Raw genomic sequence first — 11,820 nt, 5'->3', positions numbered from 1 at the left:
GATTTACTAGGAATTTACCGAGTCAGTAATTGAGAATTTACTGAATAATTCACTTAGAATTTCTTGGTAATTTAATTAGTAATTTATTGAGAATTTACCATGTAATTTACTGGGAATTTATTAAGAATTTTCTAAATAATTCACTTTATAATTTATAGAGAATATTCTTGAAATTTACTGAGTAATTTACCGAGTAATTTACTGAGTGATTTACTCCAAATTTACTTAGTAATTTACTTAGCCATTTATTGGGTAATGTTTTGAGTAATTTACTGAGGATTCAATGAGTAATTTACTGCGATTTTATTGAGTAATTTACCGTGAAATTACGAAAAATTTACTTCAAATTTGGAAAAGTTTACTGATAAGTTTATTGAATATTTTCTAAATAATTTACTTTACAATTTATTTCAAATTTATTGAGTATTTTCTAAGTAAATTACTTTATAATTTACTGATAAGTTTTCGAGAATTTATTGAGTAATGTACCGAGTAATTTCCTGGGAATTTACTTAGTGATTTACTCGGAATTTACTGAGTACTTTACTTGGCAATTTACCAAGTAATGTTCGAAGTAATTTAGTGAGAATTCAATGAGTAATTTACTGAGATTTTATTGAATAATTTACCGTGAAATTAAGAAAAATTTACTTCGAATTTTCTAAATAATTTACTGAGGATTTATTAGGAATTTACTGAGTAATTAATTGAGAATTTATTGAATAATTTCCTGAGAATTTCTTCAAAATTTAATTTGTAATTTACTAAGAATTTACTAAGTAATTTACTGAGAATTTACTGGGAATTTATTCAGAATTTTCTAAGTAATTTACTTTATAATTTACTGAGAATTTTCTGCGAATTTACTGCGTAATTTACCGAGTAATTAAATTGGAATTTATTGAGTGATTTGCTCGGAATTTACTGAGTGATTTACTTAGCAATTTATTAGGTAATGTTTTGAGTAATTTACTGAGAATTCAATGAGTAATTTACTGAGATTTTATTGAGTAATTTACCGTGAAATTATGAAAAATTTACTTCAAATTTTCTAAATAATTACTGAGGATTTACTAGGAATTTACTCAGTAATTAATTGACAATTTACTGAATAATTTACTGAGAATTTACTAAGTAATTTACTAAAAATTTACTGGGAACTTATTAAGAATTTTCTAAGTAATTTACTACGAATTTTCTGCGAATTTACTGAGTAATTTAATGAGAATTTACTGAGTAATTTACCGAGTAATTTACTGGGAATTTACTGAATGATTTACTCGGAATTTACTGAGTAATTTACTTTGCAATTTACTGGGTAATGTTCTGACTAATTTACTGAGAATTCAATGAGTAATTTACTGAGATTTTATAGAGTAATTTTTTGTGAAATTATGAAAAATTTATTTCGGTTTTTCTAAATAATTGACTGAGGATTTACTAGGAATTTACTGAGTAATTAATTCAGAATTTACGGAATAATTTACTGAGAATTTCTTGGGAATTTATTTAGTAATTTACTGAGAATTTACTAGGCAATTTACTGAGAATTTACTGGGAATTTATTGAGTATTTTCTAAGTAATTGACTTTATAATTTACTTATAATTTTCTTGGAATTTACTGAGTAATTTAATGAGAATTTACTGAGTAATGTACCAACTAATTTACTAGGAATTTACTGAGTGATTTACTCAGAATTTACTGAGTACTTTACTTAGCAATTTACCAGGTAATGTTCTGAGTAATTTCGTGAGAATTCAATGAGTAATTTACTGAGATTTTATTGAGTAATTTACCGTGAAATTAAGAAAAATTTAATTCGAATTTTCTAAATAATTTACTGAGGATTTACTAGGAATTTACTGAGTAATTAATTGAGAATTTACTGAATAATTTACTGAGAATTTCTTCGAAATTTAATTTCTAATTTATTGAAAATTTACTGGCAATTTATTGAGTACTTTCTAAGTAATTTACTTTATAATTTACTAATAATTTTCTGGGAATTTACTGAGTAATTTAAAGAGAATTTACTAAGTAATTTACCGACTAATTTACTGGGTGTTTACTGAGTACTTTACTTAGCAATTTACTGGGTAATGTTCTGACTAATTTACTGAGAATTCAATGAGTAATTTACTGAGATTTTATTGAGTAATTTACCGTGAAATTATTAAAAATTTATTTCGATTTTTATAAATAATTTACTGAGGATTTAATAGGAATTTACTGAGTAATTAATTGAGAATTTACGGAATAATTTATTGAGAATTTCTTGGGAATTTATTTAGTAATTTAGTGAGAATTTACTGGGATTTATTGAGTATTTTCTAAGTAATTTACTTTATAATTTACTAATAATTTACTGGAAATTTACTGAGTAATTTAAAGAGAATTTACTGAGTAATGTACCGAGTAATATACTGGGAATTTATTGAGTGATTGACTCGGAATTTACTGAGTACTTTACTTAGCAATTTACCAGGTAATGTTCTGAGTAATTTACTGAGAATTCAATGAGTAATTTACTGAGATTTTATTGAGTAATTTACCGTGAAATTATGAAAAAATTTCTTCGAATTTTCTAAATAATTACTGAGGATTTACTAGGAATTTAATGAGTAATTAATTGAAAATTTACTAAATAATTTACTGAGAATTTCTTGGGAATTTAATTAGTATTTTACTGAGAATTTACTAAGTAATTTACTAAGAATTTACTGGGAACTTATTGAGAATTTTCTAAGTAATTTACTTTATAATTTACTGAGAGTTTTCTGGGAATTTACCGAGTAATTTAATGAGAATTTACTGAGTATGTTACCGACTAATTTGCTGGGAATTTACTGAGTAATTTACTCGGAATTTATTGAGTACTTTACTTAGCAATTAACTAGGTAATGTTCTGAGTAATTTACTGAGATTTTATTTAGTAATTTACCGTGAAATTATGAAAAATTTACTTCGAATTTTCTAAATAATTTACTGAGGATTTTCTAGAAATTTACTAAGTAATTAATTGAGAATTTACTGAATAATTTACTGAGAATTTCTTGGGAATTTAATTTGTAATTTACTGAGAATTTACTAAGTAATTTACTGTGAATTTACTGCGAATTTTTTGAGAATTTTCTAAGTAATTTACTTTATGTTTTAATAAGTAATTTTCTAGGAATATACTGAGTAATTTACTGGGAATTCATTGAGTGATTTACTCGGAATTTGCTGAGTAATTTACTGAGCAATTTACGGGGTAATGTTCTGGGTAATTTACTGAGAATTCAATGAGCAATTTACTGAGATTTTATTGAGTAATTTACCGTGAAATTATGAAAAATTTACTTCAAATTTTCTAAATAATTTACTGAGGATTTACTAGGAATTTACTGAGTAATTAACTAAGAATTTACGGAATAATTTAGTGAGAATTTCTTGGGAATTTAGTTAGTAATTTACGGAGAATTTACTAAGTTATTTACTGGAAATTTATTGGGAATTTTCTAAGTAATTTACTTTATAATTTACTGAGAATTTTCTGTGAATTTACTTAATAATTTAAAGAGAATTTACTGAGTAATTTACCGAGTAATTTACCGAAAATTTACTAAGTGATTTACTCGGAATTTACTGAGTACTTTAAGAAACAATTTACGAGGGTAATGTTCTGAGTAATTTACTGAGATTTTATTGAGTTATTTACTGTGAAATTATGAAAAATTACTTTGAATTTTCTAAATAATTCACTAAGGATTTACTAGGAATTTACAGAGTAATTAATTGAGAATTTACTGAATAATTCACTGAGAATTTCTTGGGAATTTAATTAGTAATTCACTCAGAATTTACTAAGTAATTTATTGAGAATTTACAAGGAATTTATTGATAATTTTTTAAGTAATTTACTTCATAATTTACTGAGAATTTTCTTGGAATTTACTGAGTAATTTAATGAGAATTTATTGAGTAATTTACTGAGTAATTTACTGGGAATTTACTGAGTGATTGACTCGGAATTTACAGAGTAATTTACTTAGCGATTTACTGGGTAATGTTCTGACTAATTTACAGAGAATTTAATGAGTAATTTAATGAGATTTTATTAAGTAATTTACAGTGAAATTATGAAAAATTTATTTCGATTTTTGTAAATAATTTACTGAGGATTTACTAGGAATTTACTGAGTAATTAATTGAGAATTTACTGAATAATTTACTGAGAATTTACTAAGTAATTTACAAAGAATTTACTGGGAATTTAATGAGAATTTTCTAAGTAATTTACCGAGTAATTTACTAGGAATTTACTGAGTGATTTACTCGAAATTTACTGAGTAATTTACTGGGTAATTTTTTGAATAATTTACTGAGAATTCAATGTGTAATTTACTGAGATTTTATTGAGTAATTTACCGTGAAATTATGAAAATTTTACTTCGATTTTTCTAAATAATTTACTAAGGACTTACTAGGAATTTGCTGAGTAATTAATTGATAATTTACTGAATAAATTACTGAAAATTTCTTGGGAGTTTAATTAGTAATTTACTGAGAATTTACTAAGTAATTTACTGAGAATTTACTGGGAATTTATTTAGAATTTTCTAAGCAATTTACTTTATAATTTACTGAAAATTTTCTGGGAAATTCTGAGTAATTTAATTAGAATTTACTGATTAATTTACCGAGTAATTTGCTGGGAATTTACTGAGTGATTTACTCAGAATTTACTTAGTAATTTACTAAGCTATTTACAAGGTAATGTTCTGAGTAATTTTTTGAGAATTCAATGAGTAATTTACTGAGATTTTATTGGGTAATTTACAGTGAAGTTATGAAAAATTTTCTTCGAATTTTCTAAATAATTACTGAGGATTTACTAGGAATTTAAAGAGTAATTAATTGAAAATTTATTGAATAATTTACTGAGAATTTCTTGGGAATTTAATTAGTATTTTACTGAGAATTTACTAAGTAATTTACTGAGAATTTACTGGGATTTTATTGAGAATTTTCTAAGTAATTTACTTTATAATTTACTGAGATTTTTCTGGAAATTTACTGAGTAATTTAATGAGAATTTACTGAGTAATTTACCGAGTAATTTACAGGGAATTTACTGAGTGATTTACTCAATTTACTGAGTACTTTACTTAGCAATTTACTTGGTATTGTTCTGAGTAATTTACTGAGAATTCAATGAGTAATTTACTGAGATTTTATTCAGTAATTTACCGTGAAATTATGAAAAATTTACTTCGAATTTTCTAAATAATTTACTGTGGATTTACTAGGAATTTACTGAATAATTAACTAAGAATTTACTAAATAATTTACTGAGAATTTACTAAGTAGTTTACTGCGAATTTTTTGAGAATTTTCTAAGTAATTTACTTTATGTTTAATGAGAATTTTCTGAGAATTTACTGAGTAATTTACCGAGTAATTTTCTGGTAATTTACTGAGTGATTTACTCGAAATTTGCTGAGTAATTTACTTAGCAATTTACTGGGTAATGTTCTGGGTAATTTACTGAGAATTGAATGAGTAATTTGCTGAGATTTTATTGAGTAATTTACAGTGAAATTATGAAAAATGTACTTCGGATTTTCTAAATAATTTACTGAGGATTGGCTAGGAAATTACTGAGTAATTAATTGAGAATTTTCTGAATAATTTTCTGAGAATTTCTTGGGAATTTAATGAGAATTTACTTAGAATTTTTTGTGAATTTACTGAGTAATTTAATGCGAATTTACTGAGTAATTTACCGAGTAATTTACTGAAAATTTACTGAGTGATTTACTCGGAATTTACTGAGTACTTTACTAAGCAATTTACAAGGATAATGTTCTGTGTAATTTACTGAGATTTTATTGAGTAATTTATTGTGAAATTATGAAAAATTTACTTCGAATTTTTTAAATAATTTACTAAGGATTCACTAGGAATTTACAGAGTAATTAATGGAGAATTTACTGAATAATTCACTGGGAATTTCATTGGAATTTAATTAGTAATTCACTCAGAATTTACTAAGTAATTTACTGAGAATTTACAAGGAATTTATTGAGAATTTTCTAAGTAATTTACTTCATAATTTACTGAGAATCTTCTTGGAATTTACTGAGTAATTTAATGAGAATTTACTGAGTAATTTACCGAGTAATTTACTGGGAATTTACTGAGTGATTGACTCAGAATTTACATAGTAATTTACATAACAATTTACTAGGTAATGTTCAGAGTAATTTACTGAGAATTCAATGAGAAATTTAGTGAGATTTTACTGAGTAATTTATTGTGAAATTATGAAATAATTACTTTGAATTTTCTAAATAATTTCTGAGGATTTACTAGGAATTTTCACAGTAATTAATTGAGAATTTACTGAATAATTTACTGAGAATTTCTTTGGAATTTAATTAGTAATTTACTGAGAATTTACTAAGTAATTTACTGGGAATTTATTGAGAATTTTCTGGGAATTTACTGAGTAATTTACCGTGTAATTTACTTGGAATTTATTGAGTGATTTACTCCGAATTTACTGAGTAATTTTCTTAGCAATTTACTGGGTAATGTTTTGAGTAATTTACCGAGAATTCAATGAGTAATTTACTGAGATTTTATTGAGTAATTTACCGTGAAATTATGAAAAATTTACTTCGAATTTTTGAAATAATTTACTGAGGATTTACTAGGAATTTACTGACTAATAAATTGAGAATTTTCTGAATAATTTACTGAGAATTTACTAAGTAAGTTACAGAGAATTTACTGGGAATTTATTGAGAATTTTCTAAGTAATTTACTTTTTAATTTACTGAGAATTTCTGGGAATTTACTGACTAATTTAATGAGAATTTACTGACTAATTTACCGAGTAATTTGCTGGGAATTTACTCAGGGATTTACTCAGAATTTACTTAGTAATTTACTTAGCAATTTACAGGGTAATGTTCTGTGTAATTTATTGAGAATTCAATGTGTAATTTACTGAGATTTTATTGAGTAATTTACCAGGAAATTATGAAAAATTTTCTTCCAATTTTCTAAATAATTACTGAGGATTTTCTAGGAATTTAATGAGCAACTGATTGAAAATTTATTGAATAATTTACCGAGATTTTCTTGGGAATTTAATTAGTATTTTACTGAGAATTTACTAAGTAATTTACTGAGAATTTACTGTGAATTTTTTGAAAATTTTCTAAGTAATATATTTCATAATTTACTGAGAGTTTTCTTGGAATTTACTGAGTAATTTAATGAAAATTTCTTGAGTAATTTACCGAGTAATTTACTGGGAATTTTTTGAGTGATTTACTTGGAATTTACTGAGTACTTTACTGAGCAATTTACTAGGTAATGTTCTGAGTAATTTACTGAGATTTTATTTAGTAATTTATCGTGAAATTATGAAAAATTTACTTCGAATTTTCTAAATAATTTACTGAGGATTTACTAGGAATTTACTGAGTAATTAATTGAGAATTTACGGAATAATTTACTGAGAATTTCTTGGGAATTTATTTAGTAATTTACTGGGAATTTACTGGGAAGTTATTGAGTATTTTCTAAGTAATTTACTTTATAATTTACTGATAATTTTCTGGGAATTTACTGAGTAATTTAATGAGAATTTACTGAGTAATGTACCGAGTAATTTACTAGGAATTTACTGAGTGATTTACTCGGAATTTACTGAGTACTTTACTTAGCAATTTACCCGGTAATGTTCTGAGTAATTTAGTGAGAATTCAACGAGTAATTTACTGAGTTTTTATTGAGTAATTTACCGTGAAATTAAAAAAAATTTACTTCGAATTTTCTAAATAATTTATTGAGGATTTACTAGTAATTTACTAAGTAATTAATTGAGAATTTATTGAATAATTTACTTAGAATTTCTTCGGAATTTAATTTGTAATTTACTAAGAATTTACTAAGTAATTTACTGAGAATTTACTAGGAATTTATTCAGAATTTTCTTAGTAATTTACTATATAATTTACGGAGAATGTTTTGTGAATTTACTGAGTAATTTAATGAGAATTTACTAAGTAATTTACCGAGTAATTAACTTGGAATTTACTGAGTGATTTACTCAGAATTTGCTGAGTAATTTACTTTGCAATTTACTGGGTAATGTTCTGGTTAATTTACTGAGAATTCAATGAGTAATTTACTGAGATTTTATTGAGTAATTTATCGTGAAATTATAAAAAAATTTACTTCAAATTTTCTAAATAATTTACTGAGAATTTATTACGAATTTACTGAGTAATTAATTGAGAATTTTCTGAATAATTTACTGAGAATTTCTTGGGAATTTAATGAGAATTTACTGAGAATGTTCTGTGAATTTACTGAGTAATTTAATGAGAATCTATTGAGTAATTTACCGAGTAATTTACTGAAAATTTACTGAGTGATTTACTCAGAATTTACAAGGGTGAGGTTCTGAGTAATTTACTTAGATTTTATTGAGTAATTTACTCTGAAATTATGAAAAATTTACTTCAATTTTTCTAAATAATTTACTGAAGATTTACTAGGAATTTACAGAGTAATTAATTGAGAATTTACTGAATAATTCACTGAGAATTTCTTGGGAATTTAATTAGTAATTCACTCAGAATTTACTAAGTAATTTACTGAGAATTTACAAGGAATTTATTGAGAATTTTCTTGGAATTTACTGAGTAATTTAATGAGATTTTACTGAGTAATTTACTGAGTGATTGACTCGGAATTTAATTAGTAATTTACTTAGCAATTTACTAGGTAGCGTTCTGAGTAATTTACTGAGAATTCAATGAGGAATTTATTGAGATTTTATTGAGTAATTTGCCGTGAAATTATGAAATATTTACTTCGATTTTTCTAAATAATTACTGAGGATTTACTTGGAATTTACACAGTAATTAATTGCGAAATTACTGAATAATTTACTGAGAATTTCTTGGGAATTTAATTAGTAATTGACCGAGAATTTACAAAGTAATTTACTGGGAATTTATTAAGTATTTTCTAACTAATTTACTTTATAATTCACTGAGAATTTTCTGGGAATTTACTGAGTAATTTAATAAAAATTTACTGAGTAATTTATCGAGTAATTTACTTGGAATTTACTGAGTGATTTACTCCGAATTTACTGAGTAATTTACTTAGCAATTTACTGGGTAATGTTTTGAGTAATTTACTGAGAATTCAACGCGTAATTTACTGAGATTTTATTGAGTAATTTACCGTGAAATTATGAAAAATTTACTTCGAATTTTCTAAATAATTTACTGAGGATTTATTAGGAAGTTACTGAGTAATAAATTGAGAATTTTCAGAATAATTTACTGAGAATTTCTTGGGAATTTAATTACTAATTTACTGAGAATTTACTAAGTAATTTACTGAAAATTATTGGGAATTTATTGAGAATTTTCTAAGTAATTTATTTTATAATTTACTGAGAATTTTTTGGGAATTTGCTGAGTAATTTAATGAGAATTTACTGAATAATTTACCGAGTAATTTACTGGCAATTTACTGAGTGATTTACTCGGAATTTACTGAGTACTTTACTTAGCAATTTTCTGGGTAATGTTCTGAGTAATTTAGTGAGAATTCAAAGAGTAATTTACCGTGAAATTATGAAAAATTTACTTCAAATTTTGTAAATAATTTACTGGGGATTTACTAGGAATTTACTGAGTAATTAATTGAGAATTTAATGAATAATTTACTGAGAATTTCTTGGGAATTTAATTAGTAATTTACTGAGAATTTACTAAGTAATTTACTAGGAATTTATTTAGAATTTTCTAAGTAATTTACATTATAATATGGAGAATTTTCTGGGAATTTACTGAGTAATTTAATGAGAATTTACCGAGTAATTTACTGGCAATTTACTGAGTGATTTACTCAGAATTTACTGAGTAATTTACTTAGCAATTTACTTGGTAATGTTCTGACTAATTTACGGAGAATTCAATGAGTAATTTACTTATATTTTATTGAGTAATTTACCGTGAAATTATGAAAAATTTATTTCAATTTTTCTAAATTATTTACTGAGGAATTACTTGGAACTTACTGAGTAATTAATTGAGAATTTACTGAGTAATTTACAAAGAATTTCTTGGGAATTTAAATAGTAATTTTTTGATAATTTACTAAATAATTTACTGAGAATTTACGTGGAATTTATTGATAATTTTGTAAGTAATTTACCAAGTAATTTATTTGGAATTTACTGAGTGATTTACTTGGAATTTACTGTGTAATTTACTTAGCAATTTACTGGGTAATGTTCTGAGTAATTTACTGAGAATTCAATAAGTAATTTACTGAGATTTTATTGAGTAATTTACTGTGAAATTATGAAAAATTTACTTCGATTTTTCTAAATAATTTACTGAGGATTTACTAGGAATTTACTGAGTAATTAGTTTAGTATTTACTGCATAATTTACTGAGAATTGCTTGGGAATTTAATTAGTATTTTACTGAGAATTTACTAAGTAATTTACTAAGAATTTACTGCGAATTTTTGGAGAATTTTGTAAGTAATTTACTTTATGTTTTACTGAGAATTTTCTGGGAATTTACTGAGTAATTTATTGAGAATTTTCTGAGTAATTTACTGGGTAATTTACTGAGATTTTACTGAGTGATTTACTCGAAATTTTCTAAGTAATTTACTTAGCAATTTACTGGGCAATGTTCTGAGTAATTTATAGAGATTTTATTGAGTAATTTACCGTGAAATTATGAAAAATATACTTCAAATTTTCTAAATAATTACTGAGTATTTAATAGGAATTTACGGTTTAATTAATTGAGAATTTACTAAATAATTTAGTGAGAATTTCTTCGAAATTTAATTAGTAATTTACTGAGAAATTACTAAGTAATTTACTGGGAATTTATTGAGAATTTTCTAAGTAATTTACTTTATAATTTACTGAGAATTTTTTGGGAATTTACTGAGTAATTTAATGAGAATTTACTGAGTAATTTACCGAGAAATTTTCTGGGAATTAACTGAGCGATTTACTCCGAATTTACTTAGTAATTTACTTAGCAATTTTCTAGGTAATGTTCTGAGTAATTTACTGAGAATTCAATGAGTAATTTACTGAGATTTTATTGAGTAATTTACCGTGAAATTAGGAAAAATTTACTTCAATTTTTCTGAATAATTTACTGAGGATCTACTAGGAATTTATTGAGTAATTAATTGAGAATTTACTAAATAATTTACTGAGAATTTCTTGGAAATTTAATTACTAATTTACTGAGAATTTACTAAGTAATTTGCTGAGAATTTATTGGGAATTTATTGAACAATTTCTAAGTAATTTACTTTATAATTTACTGAGAATTTTCTGGGAATTTACTAAGTAATTTATTGAGAATTTACTGATTAATTTACCGAGTAATTTGTTGGGAATTTACTGAATGATTTACTCAGAATTTACCTAGCAATTTCCAAGGTAATGCTCTGAGTAATTTATTGAGAATTCAATGAGTAATTTACTGAGATTTTATTGAGTAATTTACCGTGAAATTATGAAAAATTTACTTCGAATTTTCCAAATAATTTACTGAGGATTTTCTAGGAATTTTCTGAGTAATTAATTGAGAATTTACTGAATAATTTACTGAGAATTTCTTGGGAATTTAATTTGTAATTTACTAAGAATTTACTGGGAATTTATTCAGAATTTTCTAAGTAATTTACTTTATAATTTACAGAGAATTTTTTACGAATTTATTGAGTAATTTAAAGAGAATTTACTGAGTGATTTAC

This window comes from Camellia sinensis, chromosome 4 (assembly GCF_055761805.1).
Source record: "Camellia sinensis isolate YWXY chromosome 4, ASM5576180v1, whole genome shotgun sequence".
Classification (NCBI taxonomy): domain Eukaryota; kingdom Viridiplantae; phylum Streptophyta; class Magnoliopsida; order Ericales; family Theaceae; genus Camellia; species Camellia sinensis.
This window is presented reverse-complemented; position numbering follows the sequence as displayed.